We start from the raw sequence: 25,461 nt of genomic DNA, 5'->3' as shown, positions 1-25,461 counted from the left end.
TTTTTCTTTCTCTCTCATCTCTTTTTTTCCCTCCCTCCCTCCCGCCTTTCTTTCTTCTTTTCCTTTCTTTTCTTTTTTCTCTCTGTTTCCCTCCCTCCCTCCCTGCCTCCCTCCCTCCCTCCCTGCCTCCCTCCCTCCCTCCCTTTCCTTCCTTCCTTCCTTCCTTCCTTCCTTCCTTCCTTCCTTCCTTCCCTCTCTTGCTCCCTTTCTGTGTCTCTCTCTCTCTCTCTCTCTCTCTCTCTCTATGAGGTGTCACTCTGTCACCCAGGCTGGAGTGCAATAGTACAGTAATGTCATCATAGCTCACTGCAGCCTCAAACTCCGAGGATCGAGCAGTCTTCCCACCTCGGCCTCCCTGGCTAATTTTTTTTTTTTTTTTTTTTGAGACAGAGTCTCGCAGTGTCACCCAGGCTGGAGTGCAGTGGCACGATCTCCACTGTGACCTCCGCCTCCCAGGTTCAAGCAATTCTCCTGCCTCAGCCTCCCAAGTAGCTGGGATTACAGGCTCCCGGCACCACGCCCCGCTAATTTTTTTGTATTTTTAGTAGAGACGGGGTTTCACTATGTTGGCCAGGGTGGTCTTCAACTCCTGACCTTGTGATTTGTCCTCCTTGGCCTCCCAAAGTGCTGAGATTACAGATGTGAGCCACCGTATCTGGCCCCTGGCTAATTTTTTAAATTTTAATTTTTTGAGACAGGGTCGCACTTTGTTGTCTAGACTGGATTGCAGTGGCGTGATCATGGCTCACTGCAGCTTTGACCTCCAGAAGCAGTCCTCCCACCTCAGCCTTCCAAGTAGCTAGGACCATAGGCACAAGCCACCACACCTGGATAATTAAAAAAAAAAAAAAAAAATTGCCAGGCGCGGTGGCTCACGCCTGTAATCCCAGCACTTTGGGAGGCCGAGGCAGGCGGATTACAAGGTCAGGAGATCGAGACCACGGTGAAACCCCGTCTCTACTAAAAATACAAAAAATTAGCCGGGCGCGGTGGCGGGCGCCTATAGTCCCAGCTACTCGGGAGGCTGAGGCAGGAGAATGGCGTGAACCCGGGAGGCGGAGCTTGCAGTGAGCCGAGGTCGCGCCACTGCACTCCAGCCTGGGCGACAGAGCGAGACTCTGTCTCAAAAAAAATAAATAAAATAAAAAATAAAAAAATTATTGGTAGAGATGGGGGGGTCTTTAACTCCTGACCTCAAGTGATCCTCCACCTTTAGCCTCCTGAGTCGCTCAGATTACAGGTGTGAACCACTGTACCCAGCTTCTATTTATTTTGTTTTCTTTTTTCTTTTTTTTTTTTTTTGAGACAGAGTCTGGCTCTGTCGCCCAGGCTAGAGTGCAGTGGCGCGATCTCGGCTCACTGCAAGCTCCACCTCCCTGGTTCACGCCATTCTCCTGCCTCAGCCTCCCGAGTAGCTGGGACTACAGGCGCCCGCCACTTTGCCCGCTTGTTTTTTGTATTTTTTTTTTTTCCCCAAGACGGAGTCTGGCTCTGTCGTCCAGGCTGGAGTGCAGTGGCCGGATCTCAGCTCACTGCAAGCTCCGCCTCCCGGGTTTACGCCATTCTCCTGCCTCAGCCTCCCGAGTAGCTGGGACTACAGGCGCCTGCCACCTCGCCCGGCTAGTTTTTTTTTGTATTTTTTAGTAGAGACGGGGTTTCACCGTGTTAGCCAGGATGGTCTCGATCTCCTGACCTCGTGATTCGCCCGTCTCGGCCTCCCAAAGTGCTGGGATTACAGGCTTGAGCCACCGCGCCCGGCCGTTTTTTGTATTTTTAGTAGAGACGGGGTTTCACCGTGTTAGCCAGGATGGTCTCCATCTCCTGACTTTGTGATCCGCCCGTCTCGGCCTCCCAAAGTGCTGGGATTACAGGCGTGAGCCACCGCGCCCGGCCCATTTTTTCTTATTTCTTAATGGTATCTTTTGATGAACAGAGCATTTTAAATTTGGATAAAGTAAAACTTTACCAATTTTTTCTGTTATGATTATTTTGTGTCTTAAGAAAATTTTGCCCGCACCAGGTTGTGTAGATGCTGCCCTGTGTTTTTTTGTAGCTTTACAGCGGTAGCTTTTGTATTTAGGTCTGTCATCCATCTTTTTCTTTTTAACAGTTTTATTGAGATAAAATTAACAGATGATACACTATACATGCTTAAAGTATAAAATTTGATAAGTTTTGGCATATGTATACATTTGTGAAATCATCACTATAGTCAGGATAGTAAATGTATTCACTGTCCCCCAAATTTCCTCATGGGCCATTAGGAGTCTTTCCTTCCACTGTTTCCTTTCCCTCTTTCTCTGAGCAACTGCTGGTCTCTTTTCTGTGTGATCCATCTTGCTTTCATTTTTGTGTGTGATGTGAGGTGGGGTTGGGATACATTTTTCTCCGTATGGATAAGCAATTGTTCTACCATCATTTGTTGAAAGGACTCTCTTCTCTGTTTAATTCCATTGGAACTGTTGTTACAAATTAATTAAACGTGTCTATAGGCTTATTTCTGTTTTTTTGTGTTCCATTGGTTTGTTTTTCTATCCTGTGCCAACACCACAGTGTCTTGATTATTGTAACTTAATGGTGTATCTTGAAACCAAGTAGTGTAAAGCACCGCTCACCCCTCCTCCCCACTTTTTTTGAGCCAGAGTCTCGCTCTCTTGCCGGGCTTGAGTGCAGTGGCGCCGTCTCCGCTCACTGCAACCTCCACCTCCTGGGTTCAAGCGATTTTCCTGCCTCAGCCTCTGAGTAGCTGAGATTACAGACGCCAGCCACCACACCCAGCTAATGTTTGTATTTTAGTAGAGATACGGTTTCGTCCTGTTGGCCAGGCTGGTCTTTTTTTTTTTGGGCGGGGGAATGGAGTCTTGCTCTGTTGCCCAACCTGGAGTACAGTGGTGCTATCTCGGCTCACTGCAAGCTCCGCCTCCTGGATTCACGCCATTCGCCTGCCTCAGCCTCCCGACTAGCTGGGACTACAGGTGCCCGCCGCCATGCCTGGCTAATTTTTTGTATTAGTAGAGACGGGGTTCCACCGTGTTAGCCAGGATGGTCTCCTGACCTCATGATCCGCCCTCCTCGGCCTCCCAAAGTTCTGGGATGACAGGCGTGAGTCACTGCACCTGGCCTGTGGAGTGTTTTTTTGTTTTTGTTTTTTTTTGTCATGAAAGAGTGTTAGATTTTGTCAAATGGTTTTTCTGGTCACTTGGTTTTCGTCCTTTATCCACATGTGATATGTTAAATTAATTGATTTTCAGGTGTTAAAGCAACCTTGCATTCTTGGAATTAACTCCCCCATGGTGTGGTGTATAATCCTTCTATATGGTTGGATTTGGTTTGCTAGTGTTTTGTTGAAGCTTTTTACATCTGCCTTCTTGAGAAAGATTTGTGTGTGACTTTCTTTTCTTTTGATGTCTTTGGTTTTGATATCAGGGTAATACTGGGACCTGTGGAATGAGTTGGGAAATTTTTCATTTCTTTTACAGACCAGATTTCTCTCCGGGATCATTTTCCTTCAGCTTGAAGCACTTCCTTCAGGATTTCTTGTAATGTGGGAATGATGAGGACAAATTCCCTCAGCTTTTGTTTGTCTTAAAATGTTTTTATTTATATTTCTGGTTTCAAAGGATATTTTTGCTTGATACAGAATTATAGGTTAACAGCTTTTTTTCCTTTCAGCACTGTTTTTTTTTTTTTTTGAGATAGAATCTTGCTCTGTCATGGAGGCTGGAGTGCAATGGCACAATCTCGGCTCACTTCTACCTCCACCTCCCAGGTTCAAGCAATTCTGCCTCAGCCTCCCAAGTAGCTGGGACTACAGGTGCGTGCCACCACACCCGGCTGGTTTTTGTGTTTTTAGAGAGATGTGGTTTCACTATGTTGGCCAGGATGGTCTTGATCTCTTGACCTCATGATCTGCCTGCCTTGGCCTCCTAAAGTGCTGGGATTATAGGTGTGAGCCACCATGCCTGGCCCTTTTTTTTTTTTTTTTTTTTTTTTTTTTTAAGGAGAGACAGGGTCTCCTCTGCCGCCCAGGTTGAAGTTCCAGTGGTAGGAACACATGATCATAGCTCACTGCAATCTTGAACTCTCAGGCACAAGAGACCCTCCTGCCTTAGTTTCCTGAATAGCTAGGACTCCAGGTACACGCTACCGCACCTGACTAATTTAAAAAAAGGTTTTTAGAGATGGGGTGTCTCTGTGTTGTCCAGGCTGGTCTTGAACTCCTGGCTTCAAGCAGTCCTCCTGCCTGGGCCTCCCAAAGCACAGGGACTATAGGTGTGAGCCACCATGCCTGCCCTGTTTTAACCCCTGTTCACCAAGGAGCTGCAGAGAAGCTGGCAGTCAGCTGCATCGTTAGAACCCGCCTGGCACCTGTTGGGCGTGAGCCAGGGAGCTGGCCTGTGCTGCTGCCCACTGCTGCTGCTCACGCCAGTCTTTCTCAGGTCCAGCACTGTGTGGAGTCTATCAGTGTCTGTTTTCTCTGATAGACGTCAGCTTCCTTGGGGCGTGACTAGGTTTGTCCCACTATTAGCTACATTTGTTGCTGAATGAACTGACTGATGCCCAGTGTCCTCTCTCTCGGCTACTATGGACAGTCAAACCTTTAGGAGCGCTTCAGGAATTTGACTGTCACTCATCCCGTTGACTGCTCTACTTCAAAGACTTCTCTCTCCTCGTGATCCCACCATCTCTAAGCCTATGGAACTCTGCTCTGACCCTTTCTTAGCTCTTGGCTGTGATGTCCTTCTTGGACTAGTTCGGTCGTGGGTGGTGCCTTCCTGTCATCACCCTCAATCTTGGTCATTCCTTTTGGATTTCCTTTGATAACTCCTTTTTTTCTTCATTGACTCAGCCAGAATCTGGTTATCACATGGAGACTGAGAACAGGGACTTTGCTGTCATCCAAACCTGGGTTCAAGTTCTAGAACGGATACTTACTAGCCCATGACGTTGGGCCAGTCGTGTAACTACTGAGACCTCTGCTTTTTGCTTGTGAACTGAGGTTGGTGGGAAACTATCTGCTGCATTAGGCTTTGAGCTTTAGGTGTGCGGATGAAGCCAGCTACTGCCGCTCTCTTCCTGTGGCTGCTGGAATCCTAAAGGCAGTTTCTAGGCTCTTGGTTCTTCTCTGCGTCTTGCTTGGACTTGAGCTTTGTTCACTGCCCCAGTTTCCTCCCTGCTGCTTTTTGCTGCTGTTTTCTGCTTGTTTGACAATGCTTTTTATCTAGCTTGTCTTCAGCTATTTTTCCTTCAAGAGTCTCAGCCCAGAGTATGCCCTGCCCATCTGCCCTTGACCCAGTGACTGTTTGTTCTGGTTCGTGTTTTCCCAGGAGTATATTATTGACAATAAATATAACACAGGCAGTCTGTCTGTCTGTTGTGATGCGGATAGGCGCAGACTAGGGTCTTGCTATGGTTTCCTACAGTTGATTGTTTTTCTCTCTAGGCCCCTTGGAGGCATCTGGTATTAGCCACTGTCCTAGGGCAGTGGTGGCAGACATGAGTGCTGTCTTGGAGTCACACTTTTACCTGCAGTGTACATGCAGCAGGCACTTGCCCAAGGTTCCAGAGCTGCTCAGTGATGGAAACTGGACGTTATGCCCGGACCTTTGTGGTCGGGGAGTGTCCTGATGTGGCCAGGGCTGCCTGTCTCAAGAGGTTCTCTGGCTGCTTGTGGGGGGGTCTGCGTTGGGCTCCAGGAAGGGGAGGAGTGGGGGCCGGGGCCCTTAGCACTGGTGATGAGGAAGGTGCATCCTCAGAATGCTGGCCATCTCTGTCCTTAACTGGGAGAGCTGCCATGGTTGCTAGTGGTGAGCAGATGGAGGTTTTCAGTTTTCTCTTCAGCCTTCATCCTCTGTAACAGCCAGGAGGATACTCTTCTGAATGCCAGGAGACACTGAGAGCCTGGTGTGGGCCTGACAGCCGTCTGGTGGGGCTGTGTGTTAAAGTCACCTTTCTGAGACTTTGGTGGGAGACCAGCTGGGCCTCCACTGCTGGGAGGAGAATTGCTACCTTGGGAGCTTGAAGACTCTTGGAATGTGCAGCGACATAAGCAGGCTGTTCTCGGCCCGTCGCTGGGTCCTCACTGTGTTCCTGTTGCAGAGCACATGCTTTACGTGGAGGCCTCATCCCGTGCTCAGTTACTGGAAGGGCTCAAAGGCAGACAGGGTGCTATGGACTGAATTGTGTCGTGTCCACCCCACATTCCTAACTTCCATTTAGTGGTATTTGGAGGGAGGCCTTTAGGAGATGATTAGGTTCCGTGAGGTCACCAGGTGGGGCTCTCAAGATGGGACTGGCACCCTCATACAGAGATACACCCGAGAGCGTGCTCTCACCCTCCCTGCTGTGAGGACACGGTGAGAAGGCAGTGGTCTGCAAGCGGGGAAGACGGGCTTTCTCAGAAACCTCACTGGCCAGCACCTTGACCTTGGACTTCTAGGCCCCAGAACTGTGAGAAATAATTGTCTGCTGTTTAAGGTGTTGTGTTCTGGCCACCTAAGCATAGGAAGACACCGGGTCAGTGGAGGGCGAGAAGGCGGCTGGCTCTCTGGCAGAGCAGTCATTGCAGACTGGCTCCTCAGCCACTGGTGGCCTGAGGATGTATTTGGCTTGTCCTGCATAGTATTGGCCCACATAGTGTTAAAAAGTTAAATTAATTATAAACGTGAAGATTTGGGATTTACAAAAAAATTAGAATTTTTGTCATTTCTTGTAGAAGCAGACGTGTGCTGGTGCCCTGTGTCCTTGCACAGCTGTGATTGCTGGGGTGGGCCTGTCTCTGCTCCCTTCAGCGGGCACATGCCCGCTGGTGCTGCAGCCTTCACTCGCTGCTGTCTTTTCAGCCAGCCTCCTTCCTTACGCTTAGTGTCTTGCCTTGTTCTGCAGGCCTTTACGTTGCAATCTGTGGTTTAGGATGTGGCAGGAGAATCAGCAGTCGGGTGACTGGGCACCTCTCCATTGCCTCAGTTAAGAAAAGCCTTTACTTCAGAGGTATAATGCTTTAGTATGTTCATCTCTGAGTAGAGCAAGCTTCCTTTTTTCCCTTTCATATTCCTGGTGTCTGGAATTAGCCTAGGCCTGAGTGCTTCCAGTGCTCATGCAAAGCTTTTTCCTGAGGAAGATTCTCCACCTTTTCACTGTGTTTCTTGGCTCTTCTTCTTGAGGGCATATGGTAGAGTCAGGAGCTGGCAACCTGCAGAATGGAGAAGCTAGCTCCACTGTCCACAGCTGCTGCTCATGAGCCTGTCGATCTCTCTCCTGCTTCTGTTCTTGCAGAAGGACCTGGAGCCCTGCTAGAGCTGGGCTCATCTGACCATTCAGCGTGCTCCACGGGAGCCAGACTCGGGGAAGGAACCCGACCATTCGGCTCCACAGGAACTTGTCTCACGATCCAGTCTCTGCTGTTTCCTCATCGGTTTGGTTCCATTTACTTACTTTACTAGAAAATTTTTAAGGGTGAAGAATAACCAAGACAAGTGTGAAAAAGAATAAGAAGGAAGTTGCCATAACAGATTTTCAAACTTTTTTTGTGTTTTTTTTTTTGAGACGGAGTTTTTGCTCTTGTTGCCCAGGCTGGAGTGCAGTGGCGTAATCTTGGTCCGCTGCAACCTTTGCAACCTTTGCCTCCCGGGTTCAGGTGATTCTCCTGCCTAAGCCTCCTGAGTAGCTGGGATTACAGGCATGTGTCACCACTTCTGGCTAATTTTTTTGTATTTTTAGTAGAGACAGGGTTGCACCATGTTAACCAGGCTGATTTCAAACTCCTGACCTCAGGTGATCTGCCCACCTCGGCCTCCCAAAGTGCTGGGATTGGAGGCATGAGTCACTGTGCCTGGCCCAGATTTTCAAACTTATTGTGAGGCCAGTGGAATGGATGACCTGGAAAAGGACCCTGTATAAATGGGAACTTGATATATGAGAGAAGTATCGTACTTGAAATATGTATTTAAAGCAATGTGCCTTTTTTGGGAATATAAGTCGTAAAATAATGAAATTATGGATACTGCAAGTTAGTGATTGTCTCTGAAGAAGGGGATTGCTTGAGTTGCTGCGTATCTCAATGTCCTAGAAACATTAAGAAAGAGGCACATACAAACAAATGTTAGTGTTTGTTAAGTCTCATCACATGGATATTATGCCCTTCTCTAGACTTCAATGTATTTAAAAATTTCATAATTAAAAATATTTAAAACTGAGTTATTTTAATTCTCTAGAAGGTATAAGTAGTCTTGTGAGAGCACTGAGGAGGGACTCAGAAAGTTGACAAAGGTAGATGTAGATGAACTTCAGATAGGAAGATCAGGCACAAGTTTGTCAAATAGAGAAAGTGGGAAGAGGGCATTCCAGTCAGAGGGACTGTATGTGCCAGGGTGTTAGCTGGGAGAGACACTCAGCCTATTTAGATGGTGGGTTTTGGTTACAGAGTCGAGTGGGGATGAGGAAGGAGTACCAAAGTTATATTGTGTGGAGGTCCTATGTAGTTGTCGTCGTGTAGAGGCTTACAGGAGAAGTACAGTGTATTCTTTGTTCGCTGTTTGTCTTTTTCTACCTTCTTTTGGATTAAGAATGTTTTTATGTGTGATGGTATTAGAAGGTGGTGCATAAAAAGAAAAAACATCTTCTGTGATTCTCTTTAGGTCTTTGTATATCTTCCATGTCTCTACTTAATCTTTCCTTTAGGTTTTTGAACATATGAGATACATTTTTTTTTTTTTTTTGAGATGGAGTTTTGTTGCCCAGGCTGGATTGTAATGGCGCAATCTCGGCTCCCTGCAACCTCCGCCTCCCGGGTTCAAGTGATTCTCCTGCCTCAGCCTCCCCAGTAGCTGGGATTACAGGCATGCGCCACCACACCCAACTAATTTTATATTTTTAGTAGAGACGGGGTTTCTCCATGTTGGACAGGCTGGTCTTGAACTCCCGATCTCAGGCAGTCCGCCTGCCTCGGCCTCCCAAAGTGCTGGGATTGATTACAGGCGTGAGCCACCATGCCCGGCGTGAGATAACGTTTATAAGAACTATTTAAATGTCCTTATCAATTCTTTCTTTCTTTATTTTTTTTAGAGACAAGGTTCCGCTTGCTCTGTCACTCAGGCTGGATTGCAGTGGTGCGATCCTGGCTCACTGCAACCTCAAACTCCAGGCCTCAAGTGATTCTCCCACCTTGCTCCTGAGTAGCTGGGATTATAGGCATGAACCCCTGGACCAGCGTTATCTGTTAACTCATCTGTGTCGTTTCTGGGTTGGTTTTATGTTTTTCTCCTCATTGTGGTTTATGATTTTTCTTTTCCTGCTCCCTTGCATGCCTAGCACTTTTTGATCAGATGCCCAGACATTGTGAATTTTATCTTGTTGGATACGGAGCATTTTTGTGTTCCTGTAAATATTCTTGACCTTTGTTCTGGGATGAGGTTCAATTACTTGCAAACAGTTTGATTCTGATAGGTCTTGCATTTCAGCTTTGTTAGGTGGAACCCGGCTAATTTTTAGTCTAGGGCTAATTTTGCCCCGCCACTGAGGCAAACGTCTTCTGAGCATTATGTCCAAAGCCTTGTGAATTACGAGGTTTTCCACTGGGACTGGCAGGAAGAGGAAGTATCCTTGGCTCTGTGTGAGCTCTGAGGATTGTTCCCTCTCATTTTTTTTTTTTTTTTTTTGAAATGGAGTCTCGCTCTGTTGCCCAGGCTAGAGTGCAGTGGTGCGATCTTAGCTCACTGCAACCTCCGCCTCCCAGGTTCAAGCAATTCTCCTTCCTCAGCCTCCCGAGTAGCTGGGATTACAGGTGCCCGCCACCATTCCCAGCTAATTTTTGTATTTTTAGTAGAGATGGGGTTTCACCATGTTGTTCAGGCTGGTCTTGAACTCCTGACCTCAGGTCATCCACCCGCCTCGGCCTCCCAAAGTGCTGGGATTACAGGCGTGAGCCACCGCACCCGGCCCCTCTCGTCTTCTTGAGTGATGCTTTCCCTGGCTTGAACACCTTGCTTACACACGTGCACTGATCAGTGCTTGGCTGGAGACCGGAGCGGGAGGTGTCCTCTGTAGATCTTCAGCATTTGCTGTGAGCTTTGCCCTCTCTGGTGTTCTGTCTGTGAACTCTAGCTACCTTGGACTGCCTGGACTCCCAGCTTTGAGTTTCCAAGTCAGGAGACTGCCATCCTCCCCCTGGTGTTTCTTCCTTGGGCTGTGGCCTGGCTTTTCAGGCTGAGGCTAGACGATTACAGGGCTCCCTCCTGTCATTTGTCTCCCTGTTTTCAGGGACCATTTACTGCCAGTGTCGAGTGTCTTGAAAACCATTTGCTTCCCTGTGTTTTCTTTTTTCTTTTTTTTTTTTTTTAGTTGTTGCAGATGGGAAGGTAAATCTGGTCTGTTGGTCCATCTTGGCCAGAAGCAAAAGTATAAAAAACAGAGGTTTTGGCCGGGCGCGGTGGCTCAAGCCTGTAATCCCAGCACTTTGGGAGGCCGAGACGGGCGGATCACGAGGTCAGGAGATCGAGACCATCCTGGCTAACACGGTGAAACCCCGTCTCTACTAAAAAATACAAAAAACTAGCCGGGCGAGGTGGCGGGCGCCTGTAGTCCCAGCTACTCGGGAGGCTGAGGCAGGAGAATGGCGTAAACCCGGGAGGCGGAGCTTGCAGTGAGCTGAGATCCGGCCACTGGGCGGCAGAGCGAGACTCCGTCTCAAAAAAAAAAAAAAAAAAAAAAAAACAGAGGTTTTTAGTGAAAGCTTAAGTTTGTGTAGAAATACTCATGGGCACCTAGAAGAATGCTGACCCACTTCCTGGCTGGGATGTGGGATGCCTGGACGGGAGAGCAGAAGTCGGGATGCCTGGATGGGAGAGCAGAGGTCGGGATGCCTGGACGGGAGAGCAGAGGTGGCTTTTTCCTGGGTAGACATCAAAGCATTTGGTGTATTGAGTGAAGATGGTGGGGATAGGGCTTGGAAGAAGTTTCCCTAGAAAAATCAAGGGCTGTAGAATGAGCTGCTGAGGGAATGATGAGAAGAAAGTGATTGAAGTCTCCCCTCCTGAGACAGAATCTTGGCTGGAGGGTACGGGCGAAAGAAGGCTTGTAGCCTGCAATAGGAGAGTGTAGGAGGCTGTGATGTTGCCGGGGAAGCAGTGAGCAGAGGATGGGGGGTGGATGCTTAGGATGTACCTGTTAAGGAGTGGGCCTGGAGCTGCCCATCTCTCCTACGCTGTTACAGTTGCCATTCAAGGCACACAGTTAAGTAGAAGACGAAAAAGGGAGGGAATGGACCTTTGCTTCCAGCATTATTAGATGCTCTCACCAGGCTCTCCCATTACAGTCCAATTAAATGCTGGATAAATTACAATAAATATAATTTCTTTATTTTTTTTTATTTTTGAGACAATATGGGGTCCAGCCCTACAGGGCCTGTGGGTTTTTCTCTTCGTGTGTGGACATGAGATCATAGAAATAAAGATGCAAAACAAAGAGATAGAAGAAAAGACAGCTGGGCCTGGGGGACCACTACCACCAAGACGCGGAGACTGGTAGTGGCCCCGAATGCCTGGCTGCGCTATTATTTGTTGGATACAAGGCAAGGGGGCAGTGTAAGGAGTGTGAGCCATCTCCAGTGATAGGTAACGTCACATGAGTCACGTGTCCACTGGACAGGGGGCTCTTCCCTGTTTGGTAGCTGAGGTGGAGAGAGAGAGAGAGAGAGAGCAGCTTACGTCATTATTTCTTCTATGCATTTCAAAGACTTTAGTACTTTCACTAATTCTGCTACAGCTCTCCAGAAGGCGGAGCCAGGTGTACAGGGCGGAACGTGAAAGCAGACCAGGAGTGTGACCACGGAAGCACAGCATCTCAGGGAGACGGTCAGGCCTGCGGATAACTGCAGGCGGGCCTGACTGATGGCAGGCCCTCCATAAGAGGTGGTGCAGCAGAGTCTTCTCTAACTCCCCGGGGGGAAAGGGAGACTCCCTTTCCCGGTCTGCTAAGTAACGGGTGCCTTCCCAGGCCCTGGTGCTACCGCTAGACCAAGGAGCCCTCTAGTGGCCCTGTCTGGGCGTAACAGAGGCTCACACTCGTCTTCCAGTCACTTCTCACCGTATCCCTTCATTTCCTATCTCTATATGGCCTGGTTTTTCCTAGGTTATAATCGTAGAACAAAGATTATTACAATATTGAAAGAGTAATGCTACAAACTAATGATTAATAATATTCATATATAATCATATCTGTAGTCTATTTCTGGTATAACTCTTCTTCTGTATATTTATTTATTGTACTGGAACAGCTTGTGCCCTCGGTCTCTTGCCTTGGCACCTGGGTGGCTTGCTGCCCACAAGACAAGGTCTCACTTTGTCACCCAGGCTGGAGTGCAGTGGTGTGATCATAGCTCACCATAACCATGCACACCTAGGCTGCAGGGATCCTCCCACTCAGTCCTGAGCAGCTGGGACTGCAGGCGTGCACTGCCACGCCTGGCTAATGCTGGTGCTGTTTAGGGACACAGACAGCCATTCTTCCCCCAGCTCACACTGAGTAGAATTTGTTAAGAAGATGCATGCTACAAAATCATTGACTCAAGATTAGAATAAACAGGCCCAAGGTCAACATTGTGAAAACTTTTCCTTATTTTGAAAACTGTGTATAAAATTTTAGAAAAGTGGGCTGAGAAGCCTATTTTGAGTTACTTAGCTTAATAATTTTTATCATGAAATGTTAGGTATAAAAAAGTATTACCTGTTTTAGAAGGTGGTAACTGGGCTACTGGCACCACTTTGAGTACCTTTTTGTTTGATTTTTATTTTTTGTTTTTTAGAGATGGGGTCTCACTCTGTTACCCAGGCTGCAGGGCAGTAGTGTGATTGTGGCTCACTGCAGCCTTTTATTTTATTTTTTGAGACTGAGTCTTACTCTGTCGCCCAGGCTGGAGTGGCTGACTGCAACCTCTGTCTCCAGGGTTCAGGCAGTTCTCTTGCCTCAGCTTCCTGAGTATCTGGGATTACAGGCATGCGTCCGGCTAATTTTTTGCGTTTTTAGTAGAGACAGGGTTTCACCAAGTTGGCCAGGCTGGTCTTGAACTCCTGACCTCAAGTGATCGCCCACCTTGGCCTCCCAAAGTACTGGGATTACAGGTGTGAGCCACTGCGCCTGGCCTTTCACTGCAGCCTTGAACTCCTGGGCTCAAGCATTCCTCCCACTCAGCCTCCTGAGTAGCTGGGACCACAGGTGCGTGCCACCACACTCAGCTAACTGAAAATTGTTTTTTGAATAGAGACAAGGTCTGAATGTGTTGCCCAAGCTGGTCTTAAACTCCAGCACTTAAGTGATCCTCCTGCCTTGGCTTCCCAAAGTGTTGGGATTACAGATGTGAGCCACCACATTCTGCCTTTTGTTTGATTTTTATGAAATGTAAAAATATGCAAAAGTAGAGAAAAAATAATTAACATCTATGTACTCATCACCCAACTTCAACAGTGACTGACACTTTTTTTTTACTTTGAAAGATCTGATTTTATGTTCTGAATCAAAAAGAAGTGTATTCATGTTAAGTTTAGAATGTTTAGCTTTCCATTGATCTCTCAAAATGCTTTCCAGATACTAACAGTGCACAGAACTATGCGCCACGTCTTGTTTGTTTGTTTTTGAGATGGAGTCTTGCACTGTCGCCAGGGCTAGAGTGCAGTGGCGCGATCTCGGCTCACTGCAGCCTTCTGGGTTCAAGCAATTCTCCTGCTTCAGCCTCCCCAGTAGCTGGGATTACAGGTGCCTGCCACCATGCCCAGTTAATTTTTTGTATTTTTAGCAGAGATGGAGTTTCACTGTGTTGGTCAGGCTGGCCTCGTATGCCTGACCTCATGATCCACCCGCCTCGGCCTCCCAAAGTGCTGGGATTACAGGCATAAGCCACCACGTCCAACCACACCATGTTTTAAAGAACAAAGTTTGAATGTAAGACCTATTTCTTTTTTCTTTTTTTTTTTTTGAGATGGAGGAGTCTTACTCTGTTGCCTAGGCTGGAGTGCGGTGGTGCGATCTCGGCTCACTGCAACCTCCACCTCCCGGGTTCAAGTGATTCTCCTGCCCTAGCCTCCCGAGTAGCTGGGATTACAGGCGCCTGCAACCAAGCCCAGCTAATTTTTTGTATTTTTAATAGAGACGGGGTTTCACTATGTTGGCCAGGCTGGTCTCGAATGCCTGACCTCGTCGTGATCCACTCACCTCAGTCTCCCAAAGTGCTGGGATTACAGGTGTGAGCCACCACATCCAGCCACACCATGTTTTAAAGAAAAAAGTTTAAATGTAGGACCTATTTCTTTTTTTTCTTTTTTCTTTTCTTTTCTTTCTTTCTTTTTTTTTCTTCTTTGAGATGGAGTCTCACTCTGGCCCAGGCTGGAGTGCAGTGGTGCGATCTTGGCTCACTGCAACCTCCGCCTCCTGGGTTTAAGTGATTCTCCTGCCTCAGCCCCCCGAGTAGCTGGGATTGCAGGCGCCTGCCATTTAGCCTAGCTAGTTTTTGTATTTTTAGTAGAGACAGGGTTTTACTGTGTTGGCCAGGCTGATCTTGAACTCCTGACCTCATGTTCCACCTGCCTCGGCCTCCCAAAATGCTGGGATTATGGGCGTGAGCCACTGCGCCCAGCCACAAATGTAGGACCTATTTCTAAGAAATCCTTTTTAAAGGTCAGGGTATTGGCAATCCTGATTTTAAAATATTTTTAATCATTATTGGAAATTTAAGTGACGGTGGGCTCAAGAGCTAAAAATCAGAACTTTTAAAACAAATTTTATTTTCTGAGGGACTTCATACCTGACAACACCAATTAAACATAATACTCCACCCATCCCACAAATTATTAAATACATTATTTCACTTGGGACTAGGATAATTATAAAATGGAGTTTTAAAGTTATAATATAGGCAGGGACAGTGGTTTGTGCTTGTAATTCCTGCTACTCAGCAGGCTGAGGCAGGAGGATCACTTGAAGGCTGTAATGTGCTGTGTGAACTGGGTGTCCGCACTAAGTTCGTCATCAGTTTGGTGACCTCCCGGAAAAGGAAGACTGCCAGGTTGCCTAAGGAGGCGTGAACCAGCTCAAGTTGGAAATGGAGCACATCGGAAACTACCATGCTGATTAGTAGTGGGACTGGAACTGTGAATAGCTACTGCTTTCCACCCTGGGCAACATAGTGAGACCCCATCTCTGGAAAAAAAAAAAAAAAACTACCTTAATATATCATTTAAGTGTCATGTTTGTTAGTTGAATTATGAAATCAAAGACAACATTTATATTCAAGGGACAGATGATAAATGCTCTTCCATTGCTCTGTTTTTTAAATTTTGTAATTATTATTATTTTTTGAGATGGGGTCAGTCTCTGGTCACGGAGGCTGGAGTGCAGTGGCATGATCTCAGTTCACTGCAACCTCTGCCTCCCAGGCTCAAGTGATCTGCCTCAGCCTCCCAAGTAGCTGGGACTACAGGCGTGCACCACCACACCTGGCTAATTTTTGTATTTTTTGGTAGAAATGGGGTTTTTCCATGTCACCCAAGCTAGTCTTGAACTCGTGGACTCAAGTGATCTGCCACCTTGGCCTCCCATAGTGTTGCGATTATAGGTGTGAGCCACAGCGCCCTGCCTCCTTTTCCTGTTGTCTGCCATTTTGATAAGTTAACTTTACCAAGGAAGAACTTAAAATAAGATTTTTCCTCTTATTTTTCAGGTAAAGAGATTATCAATCTTCCACTGAATGAAAAAAATTTTCTTAAAGCTGCATATACTCCAAGAAAAAAACCACAAATGTTTTTCTATTTTGCCTGAATACATGATTTAAACAAGAGATTTCCATAGAAGGTAAGCTAAGTTTCTTTTTCAATTTGATTCTGTTTTATTGTGTAATTTATACAAAAGGTCTGTATAGGTGGAAGTTCGAAGATGGGTCACAGCAAAAAATGTAGTTTAGAAGATGTGCTGGCCGGGCGTGGTGGCTCACGCCTGTAATCCCAGCACTTTAGGAGGCTGAGGCGGGCGGATCACGAGATCAGGAGTTCGAGACCAGCCTGACCAACATGGTGAAACCCCATCTCTACTAAAAATACAAAAATCAGCTGGGCGTGATGGTGTGTACCTGTAATCCCACCTACTCAGAAGGCTGAGGCAGGAGAATCGCTTGAACCCGGGAGGTGGAGGTTGCAGTAAGCCAAGATTGTGTCACTGCACTGTAGCCTGGGCGACAGAGCGAGACTCTGTTTAAAAAAAAAAGAAAAAAAATAGAAGATGTATTCATGGTCTCTTTTGGTGTTTTTTGATCCTCCTGTGTCTAGTTTTGAGATGCTCTGTGTGTTTTTGAGCAAGTTACTTGGTCTTTCCAAGCCCAAGTTTAATTCTTTTTTTTTTTTGAGACGGAGTCTCGCTCTGTTGCCCGGGCAGGAATGCAGTGCTGTGATCTCGGCTCACTGCAACCTCCGCCTCCCAGGATCAAGCAATTCTTCTGCCTCAGCCTCCCAAGTAGCTGGGACTACAGGCGCGTACCACCACGCCCAGCTAATTTTTGTAATTTTAGTAGAGATGGAGTTTCACCATATTGCCCAGGGTGATCTCAAACTCCTGACCTTGTGATCCGCCCTCCTTGGCCTCCCAAAGTGCTAGGATTACAGGTGTGAGCCACTGCGCCCGGCCCAAAGTTTAATTCTGACAAAATGGGAACAGTTTTGCACGTATGTAATGAGGTATATATTCTGTCTCATTTGTGGGGAACATGTGAGATACAGCATATACACGGTCACAGCTGCCATTCAAGCCACACAGTTATGTAGAAAATGAAAAAGGGAGGGAAGGACCTCTGCTTCCAGCAGTATTAGATACTCTTACGAGGCTTCTCCATTGCAGTTCAGTTAGATGCTGGATAAATTAGAATAAATATAATTTCTTTATTTTATATGTATTTGTCACCCAGGCTGGAGTGCAGTGGTGTGATTGTAGCCCACCACAGCCATGTACACCCAGGCTGAAAGGATCCTCCCACTTAAGCCTCCTGAGTAGCTGGGACTATAGGAATGCACCACCATGGCTAATTTATTTATTTTATACATATATATATATTTTTGTGTGTGTGTGTGTGTGTGAGAGAGAGATGGAGTCTCGTTCTGTTGCTCATGCTGGAGTGCAATGGCACGACCTTGACTCACTGCACCCTCCGCCTCCTGGGTTCAAGTGATTCTCCTGTGTCAGCCTCCCAAGTAGCTGGGATTACAGGCACCAGCCACCATGACCTGCTAATTTTTGTGTTTTTAGTAGTGGCGGGGTTTCACCACATTGGTCAGGGTGGTCTTGAATTCCTGACCTCAAGCAATCCAGCCGCCTCAGCCTCCCAAAGTGCTGGGATTATAGGCGTGAGCCACCGCACCCAGCCCACCACGGCTAATTAAAAAAACTTTTTTAGAGATGGGGTCTCACTGTGTTGTCCAGACTGGCCTTGAACTCCTGGGCTGAAGTGATCCTCCTGCCTTGGCCTCCCAAAGTGCTGAGATTATAGGTGTGAGTTACCGTGCTTGGCCAAGTATAGTTTCTGTGAACACTTTGATGCATTAAGGCTGGGCGGATGGCTGGCTTGAGTCTGAAAGGTGGAGGCTGCAGCGAGACAAGGTCGTGCCACTGCCCTCCAGCCTGGGTGACAGAGCCAGACCCTGTCTCAAAAAAAACCCACCAAAATTCAATATATGGATTAAACAGATTAAACATAGATGAAGATGGAATTAGTAAAGTGAAACATAGTGGAAGACATTATCCAAAGTGCAGCCCTGAGAGATCAGTGATGGTAGTAAATACGTAGTTGGAATTCTCGAATGAAAAATTCGGGAATACTGAAGAGAGGTATTATTCAAAGTATTAATAACTTTGAACTTTCAGAAACTAATAAAAGACATAAATTCATAGGTTTAAGAATCACAGTATGTTCCAATCAGTATTTTTAGAAAAAAACAAACCCAGCCGGGCGTGGTGGCTCACGCCTGTAATCCCAGCACTTTGGGAGGCCAAGGTGGGCGGATCACAAGGTCAGGAGATCGAGACCATCCTGGCTAACACGGTGAAACCTCGTCTCTACTAAAAATACAAAAATTAGCCGGGCGTGGTGGTAAGCACTTGTAGTCCCAGCTACTCCGGAGGCTGAGGCAGGAGAATTGCTTGAAGGTGGGAGGTGGAGGTTGCAGTGAGCTGAGATTAAGCCACTGCACTCCAGCCTGGGCGAGAGCAAGACTCTGTCTCAAAAAAAAAAAAAAATCAGAAAGAAAAAGAAAAAAACAAACCCACACCCACACACTGAAGTGGTATAGCACCAAAGACAAAAAGAAGAAGATATTAAGGTAAAAGTTAAAAAATAGATTACCTAAAATGGAACATTAGCTAGGTTGACATCATGTCTCATCAGCATGAATGGAAGCCAGTAAAGAGTAGAATAATTCCTCAAAGTGACGAGAGCACATAAGTTTCATTATAGAATCGTGTTATCAAATACATTTTGCAAGAAAAATGGCAAGGTTTTATGTTTTTGGGAATGTTAGGCTAGGTTATTTAGACTACCTTCTACTCCCCCACCCCACCCCAGAAAAACAACCACAATTGTTAGATTAAAAAAAATAAATAAAAGAACTGACAAAAAAGCAAGGAACTTTTCGATCAAAATCTGACTGAAAATAAGGTAGAAAGGTAATTTAAACACCTTTAAACACGGTAGAATGGAGTCTGCTTTTGCCTTGAGGGCGTTTGCTGATGTAGACAAAGTGGGGCTTTGAGTTTAGAGGATTTGCAGGGTGAAAAGAACAGTAGTTAAGCTCGATTCCTCTCAAGGTAAATAACCTAAAGGAAACCCTCCCCACACTGGTGGAGCTCTGAAGGGCTGTATCCTCAAGGTGTGAGGGCAGACTGGAGACACATGTGCCTCACACCATTCCGTGTCCCCGCCTGGTTGTCTTTTTACTAAATGTAGCACAAAAAAGATGAAAAGGGAAAAAACCTGTGTCTGAGAATTGTGGCTATATATTGGCCTTTGTGAGGTTTTTTAGCCCAGGTTACATTGCCTGGTGGTTAAGGGAAATCAGGCATGAATTTAATTCAAGGTGTTTCTACCTTGTCATCTGACAGAAACAGAGATAAAACCTCGCTGGAAGAAGTTACCTTCATCCTAAGATACAAAGAATCCCTGCAGATTTCTTTTTCTTTTCTTTTTTTTTTTTTTTTTTTGAGGTGGAGTCTTGCTTTGTAACCCAGGCTGGAGTGCAGTGGCACAATCTCGGTTCACTGCAACCTCTGCCTCCCAGGTTGAAGTGATTCTCCTACTTCAGCCTCCCAAGTAGCTGGGACTGTAGGCGTGTGTCTGTCTAATTTTTGTATTTTTAGTAAGGACGGGATTTCTTTTTTTTTTTTTTTTTTTTTTGAGACGGAGTCTCGCTCTGCCGCCCAGGCTGGAGTGCAGTGGCCGGATCTCAGCTCACTGCAAGCTCCGCCTCCCGGGTTCACGCCATTCTCCTGCCTCAGCCTCCCGAGTAGCTGGGATTACAGGCGCCCGCCACCTCGCCCGGCTAGTTTTTTGTATTTTTTAGTAGAGACGGGGTTTCACCGTGTCAGCCAGGATGGTCTCGATCTCCTGACCTTGTGATCCGCCCGTCTCGGCCTCCCAAAGTGCTGGGATTACAGGCTTGAGCCACCGCGCCCGGCCTAAGGACGGGATTTCACTGTGTTGGCCAGGCTGGTCTTGAACTCCTGACCTCAGGTGATCCGCCTGCAGTTATTTTTTAAGGACAGTGATTAATAGTACACAGACGAAAATGACTAAGCACACAAGGAAATAAGCCACCCTGAGTTAAACCAGTACAGTTCAGGCATGGTGGCTCATGCCTGTAATCCCAGCAGACTGAGAGGCTGAGGCAGGAGGATGGCTTGAGTCCATGAGTTGGAGGCTGCAGTGAGCTGTGATTGCACCGCTGCACTCCAGCCTGAGTGACAAAGTGAAACCTTGTCTCAAAAAACCCCCCAGAAGCCGGGCGCGGTGGCTCACGCCTGTAATCCCAGCACTTTGGGAGGCTGAGGCGGGTGGATCACAAGGTCAGGAGATGGAGACCATCCTGGCTTAACACGGTGAAACCCCGTCTCTACTAAAAATACAAAAAATTAGCCTGGCGCGGAGGCGGGCGCCTGTGGTCCCAGCTACTCGGGAGGCTGAGGCAGGAGAATGGCGTGAACCCGGGAGGCGGAGCTTGCAGTGAGCCGAGATCGCGCCACTGCACTCAAAACAGAAAAACCAGTAGAAACGCTTTCTCAAAGACTTCAGGTATTGGAATTATTAGAAACAGACCATTAAAATGTGTGCTTTTTGTGTGTGCGTGAGAAGATCTTACTCTATCACCTAGGCTGGAGTTGGAGTACAGTGGTGTGATCTTGGCTCACTGCAACCTCTGCCTCCTGGGCTCAAGTGATCCTTCTGTCTCAGCCTTCCGAGTGGCTGGGACTATAGGCACACACCACCACACCTGGCTAATTCTTTGTATTTTTTGTAAAAATAGGTTTTTGCCATGTGGCCCAGGCTGGTCTCGAATTCCTGGCTTCAAGCCATCTGCCCACCTTGGCCTCCTAAAGTGCTGGAATTACAGGTGTGATCCAGCATGCTGGCTGAGTGTGCTTCTTATTTTTATTTTATTTTTTGAGATGGAGTGTCACTCTGTTGCCCAGGCTGGAGTTCAGTGGCATGATCTTGGCCCACTGCAAGCTCTGCCTCCCGGGTTCACGCCATCTTCCTGCCTCAGCCTCCCGAGTAGCTGGGACTACAGGCGCCTGCCACCACGCCCAGCTAATTTTGTGTATTTTTAGTAGAGATGGGGTTTCACTGTGTTAGCCAGGTTGGTCTCGATCTCATGACCTCGTGATTTGCCCGCCTCGGCCTCCCAAAGTGCTGGGATTGCAGGCGTGAGCCACCGCACCTGGCCTATTTTTAAAGAAATAAATATTTAATAACATAAAAATATTTGTAGGAAACAATAGAAGGTGATCTAGAATATTTGAAAAAGGAGCAAATAGAACGTCTAGAAATAAAGAATAAAATATCCAATATCACGAATTCAGGCCAGGTATGGTTGCTCATGCCTATAATCCCAGTACTTTGGGAGGTAGAGGCAGAGAGATCAGTTGAGCCCAGAAGTTCAAGACCAGCCTGGGAAACATGGTGAAAACCTGTCTCTACAAAGAATTTTAAAAATTAGCCAGCTGTGGTGGTGCACATCTGTAGTCCCAGCTGCTTGAAAGGCTGAGGTGGGAGGATCACTAGAGCCCAGGAGGCCAAGCCATTAATGTGCAAGTGCACTCCGGCCTGGGTGACAGAACGAGACCCTCTCTCAATAATAATAATAATTCAGTGTGTAGGGGTTTAATAAAAAAAATATGTACAGTGAAGTGAAAATCACTGAACCAGAAAACAGGTCAGAAGGAATTACCCAGAATGAAGCACAGAGAAAATGATGGGAAACTGACTAGAACATGGGACATCGAGGGGGAATGTCTAATGAGTGTTTACTTAATGTTCTGTAAAGAGAAATGAGAGAACGAGGCAGATTTATTATTAGGAAAGATAAAGACTAAAATTTCTCAGAATCAGTGAAAGAAATCTACAGATTTAGGCCAGGCGGGAGGATCACAAGGTCAGGAGTTTGAGACCAGCCTGGCCAGCATGGCAAAACTCCATCTCTACTAAAAATACAAAAATTAGCTGGGCGTGGTGGCGCATGCCTGTAATCCCAGCTACTCGGGAGGCTGAAGTAGGAGAATCACTTGACCCTGGGAGGCAGAGGTTGCAGTGAGCCGAGCTTGCACCACTGCATTCTAGCCTGGGTGACAGAGCGAGACTGTCTCAAAAGAAGTCTACAGATTTGAGAAGACAACTGAATGGTAAGCAGGATAAATAAAAAGAAAATTTATAGCTAGCCGAAGGAGAGTAAAACTGTAAAGCACCAAAGACAAAGAGGGATCTTAAAATAAACTAATAAGACAGATCAACTTTATCTGAGCAGCAGTAAGAATGATGGCTGACTTCTTAAGTGCCACAATGGAAACCAGAAACCAGTGGAGTAATATTTTCATTGTGCTGAAAGTAAAATAATTCCTGACTTCTAACTTTATATCAGGAAAAATTATCTTTCAAAAAAATTATCTGCTGTAGGCTGGCGTGGTGGGTCACACCTGTAATCCCAGCACTTTGGGAGGCCGAGGCAGGTGGATCACCTGAGGTCAGGAGTTCAAGACCAGCCTGACCAATATGGAGAAACCCCATCTCTATTAAAAATACAAAATTAGCCGGGCATGGTGGTGCGTGCCTGTAATCCCAGCTACTTGGGAGGCTGAGGCAGGAGAATTGCTTGAACCTGGGAGGTGGAAGTTGTGTTGAGCTGAGACTGGCGCCACTGCACTCCAGCCTGGGCAACAAGAGCAAAACTCTGTCTCCAAAAAAAAAAAAAAAAAAAATTATCTGCTGTAGTTGAATGTTTGTGTCCCTCCAGAATTCATATTGAAACTTAATCCCCAATGCAATAGTCTTAAGAGGTGGGGCCTACCAGCCTGAGCAACATGGTGAAACTCTCTCTCTCTAAAGAAAAAAAATTAGCTGGGCATGGTGGAGCCTGCCTGTAGACCCACCTACTTGGGTGGCTGAGGCAGGAGGATCACTTGAACCCAGGAGATTGAGACACCATGATTGCACCACTGCACTCCTGCCTGAGCAAGAGTTAAACCCTGTCCCAATTAATAATAAAAAAAAATGGTGAGGCCTAGAAGATGATAAGGTTGTGAGGGCCACTCTCATGAATGGGATTAGTGCCTTGTAGAAGGGCTTGAGGGAGTCTGTTAGTCCCTTTTGCCATGTGAGGACACAGTGGAGGCACCATCTATGAAAATTAGGTCCTTATCACACTCTGAATCTGCTGCTGCCTTGGTTTTGGATTTCCCATCCCCCAGAGCTTTGAGAAATAATTTTCTGTCATTTATAAATTACCCAGTCTAAGATACTTTGTTATAGCAGAGAAACAGGGTAAGACACAGTCCTTTACTAAATATAATTCTCAAGAACGGGCCAGGCGCGGTGACTCAGGCCCGTAATCCCAGCACTCTGGGAGGCTGAGAAGGGTGGCTTGCTCGAGTCCAGAAGCTTGAGACCAGCCTGGGTGACATGGTGAAACCCTGTCTCTACAAAAAAAAAAAAAACACAAAAGTTAGCCAGGAGCGGTGGTGCACACCTGTAGTCCCAGCTACTTGGGAGGCTGAGGTGGGAGGATCACTTGAGCCTGGAGGTGGAGGTTGTAGTAAGTTAAGATCACACCACTGCACTCCAGCCTGAGTGACAGAATGAGACCCTGTCTCAAAATAAAATAAGAAATAGAATGGACTTTAGGCGGAAAACTGATCCTAAATGGAAGAACTGAGATTCAAAGAAGAATGCAAAGCAAATATGTGAGAAAATTCAAATTAACATTGGCTGGGTGCAGTGTCTTCTGCCGGTAATTCCAGCACTTTGGGAGGGTCACTTGAGCCCAGGAGTTTGAGACCAACCTGGACCACATAGGGAGACCTTGTCTCTACCAATAATAAAAAAAAATCCTGGGCATGGTGGCACATTCCTGTGGTCCCAGATACTTAGGAGGCTGAGATGGGAGGATCATGTGAGTCCTGGAAGTTGACGTTGCCGTAATCACACCACCATACTCCAGCCTGGCTGACAGACCAAAACCCTGTCCCCTCCAAAACACCCCACTAATTTGTTAGTAATGTAATAATATCTATGGGGTAAAATCAAGGTAGAATTGCATCATATATGAAAATAGTAACATGCAAGTCATGAAGGAGAGTAAATGAAGTTAAAACATTCCAGTCTTTGTAGTAGCTGTGTCTTAGTCCATTTGTGTTGTTATAAAGGAACCAGAGGGTGGGTAATTTATAAGGAAAAGAGGTTTATTTGACACAGTTCTGGTTCTGGTAAGAGTTTCAGACTGCTTCTGCTCATGGCGGAAGTTCAAGGGGAGCCAAAGGAAAGCTAGCTTGTAGAGACCCCGTGGTGATAAAGAGGGAGAGAGAGAAAGAGAAGGTGCCAAACTCTTTCAACAACCAGTTCTCTTGGGAACTAAGAATGATAACTGGCCGGGCATGGTGGCTCACGCCTGTAATCGCAGCACTCTGGGAGGCCGAGGCGGGTGGATCACCTGAGGTCAGGAGTTCGAGACCAGCCTGGCCAACATGGTGAAACCCCATCTCTACTAAAAACATAAAAATTAGCTGGACGAGGCAGCAGAATCGCTTGAACCTGGGAGGTGGATGTTGCAGTGAGCCAAGATCATGCCATTGCACTCCAGCCTGGGTGACAAGAATGAAACCCTGTCTCAAAAAAAAAAAAAAAAGAGTGAGAACTCGGTTACTCCCTCAAGAATGGTACCAAACCATTCACAAGGGATCTGCCCCAGTACCCTAAACACCTCCTACCAGGCCCCACCTCAGCACTGGGCATCACAGTTTAACATGAGGCCTGGTGGGGCCAAAGAAACCATATCCAAACCACAGCAAACTAGGATAGGGATTAGCTGTAGATTTTAATAAGTGCAGTTTACAAGTTCTAAGGAATTATTGTAAGAATAGAAACAGTGTACGATTTCCAAATTAGTGAAGAGAAAATAGTGGACCTTTATTCTTGTGAGGAAAAGTTGCAACAGTTTTTTTTTAGCAACCATTAAATAATAATATATTGAAAACTTAACCTGTGAAAATGGAAAGAAGACAGGGCACGTGCTTTTACCACTTGAGAATAGTGAAGGAAGTCTTAGCCCAATAAATCAGAAAAAGAGGATAAAGAGATAAAATAATTAAAAAGGAAGAAACTATTATTCATTGATGATACTATTGTATATGTAGAAAATCCAAAATGATCCAAAGCTACAATACAGTCAATTCTTTTTTTTTTTTTTCTTGAGATGGAGTCTCACTCTGTCACCCAGACTGGAGTGCGGTGGCGCGATCTCGGCTCACTGCAAGCTCCGCCTCCTGGGTTCACGCCATTCTCCTGCCTCAGCCTCCTGACTAGCTGGGACTACAGGCGCCTGCCACCACGCCCGGCACATATTTTGTATTTTTAGTAGAGATGGGATTTCACCATGTTAGCCAGGATGGTCTCGATCTCTTAACCTTGTGATCTGCCTGCCTCAGCCTCCCAGAGTGCTGGGATTACAGGCATGAGCCACTGCGCCTGGCCTTTTTTTTTGTTGTTTTGTTTTTGTTTTTGTTTTTGTTTTTGAGATAGAGTCTCACTCTGTCACCCAGACTGGAGTGCAGTGTCACAATCTCAGCTCAATGCAACCTCTGCCTCCCAGGCTCAAGTGATTCTCTTGCCTCAGCCTGCCAAGTAGCTGGGATTACAGGGATGTGCCACCACACCTGGCTAATTTTTGTGTTTTT

The 25,461-nt window shown here is 46.6% G+C and overlaps 1 protein-coding gene across 50 annotated transcripts in view; it reads left to right on the top strand.

The window, feature by feature from the left end:
• Positions 1–25,461, top strand: part of PPP6R2 (protein phosphatase 6 regulatory subunit 2) — a 98,037-nt gene that overhangs the window by 12,519 nt on the left and 60,057 nt on the right. For all 50 annotated transcript variants that reach the window (XM_077949200.1, XM_077949198.1, XM_077949192.1 and 47 more), the window contains exon 2: positions 15,707–15,837. The gene's annotated coding sequence lies outside the window, so the exon portion shown is untranslated. The remainder of the gene's footprint in view (positions 1–15,706; positions 15,838–25,461) is intronic.

This window comes from Macaca mulatta, chromosome 10 (assembly GCF_049350105.2).
Source record: "Macaca mulatta isolate MMU2019108-1 chromosome 10, T2T-MMU8v2.0, whole genome shotgun sequence".
Classification (NCBI taxonomy): Eukaryota; Metazoa; Chordata; class Mammalia; order Primates; family Cercopithecidae; genus Macaca; species Macaca mulatta.
Note: the sequence above shows the minus strand (reverse complement) of the source record. Positions and strands in the feature narration are given on the sequence as shown.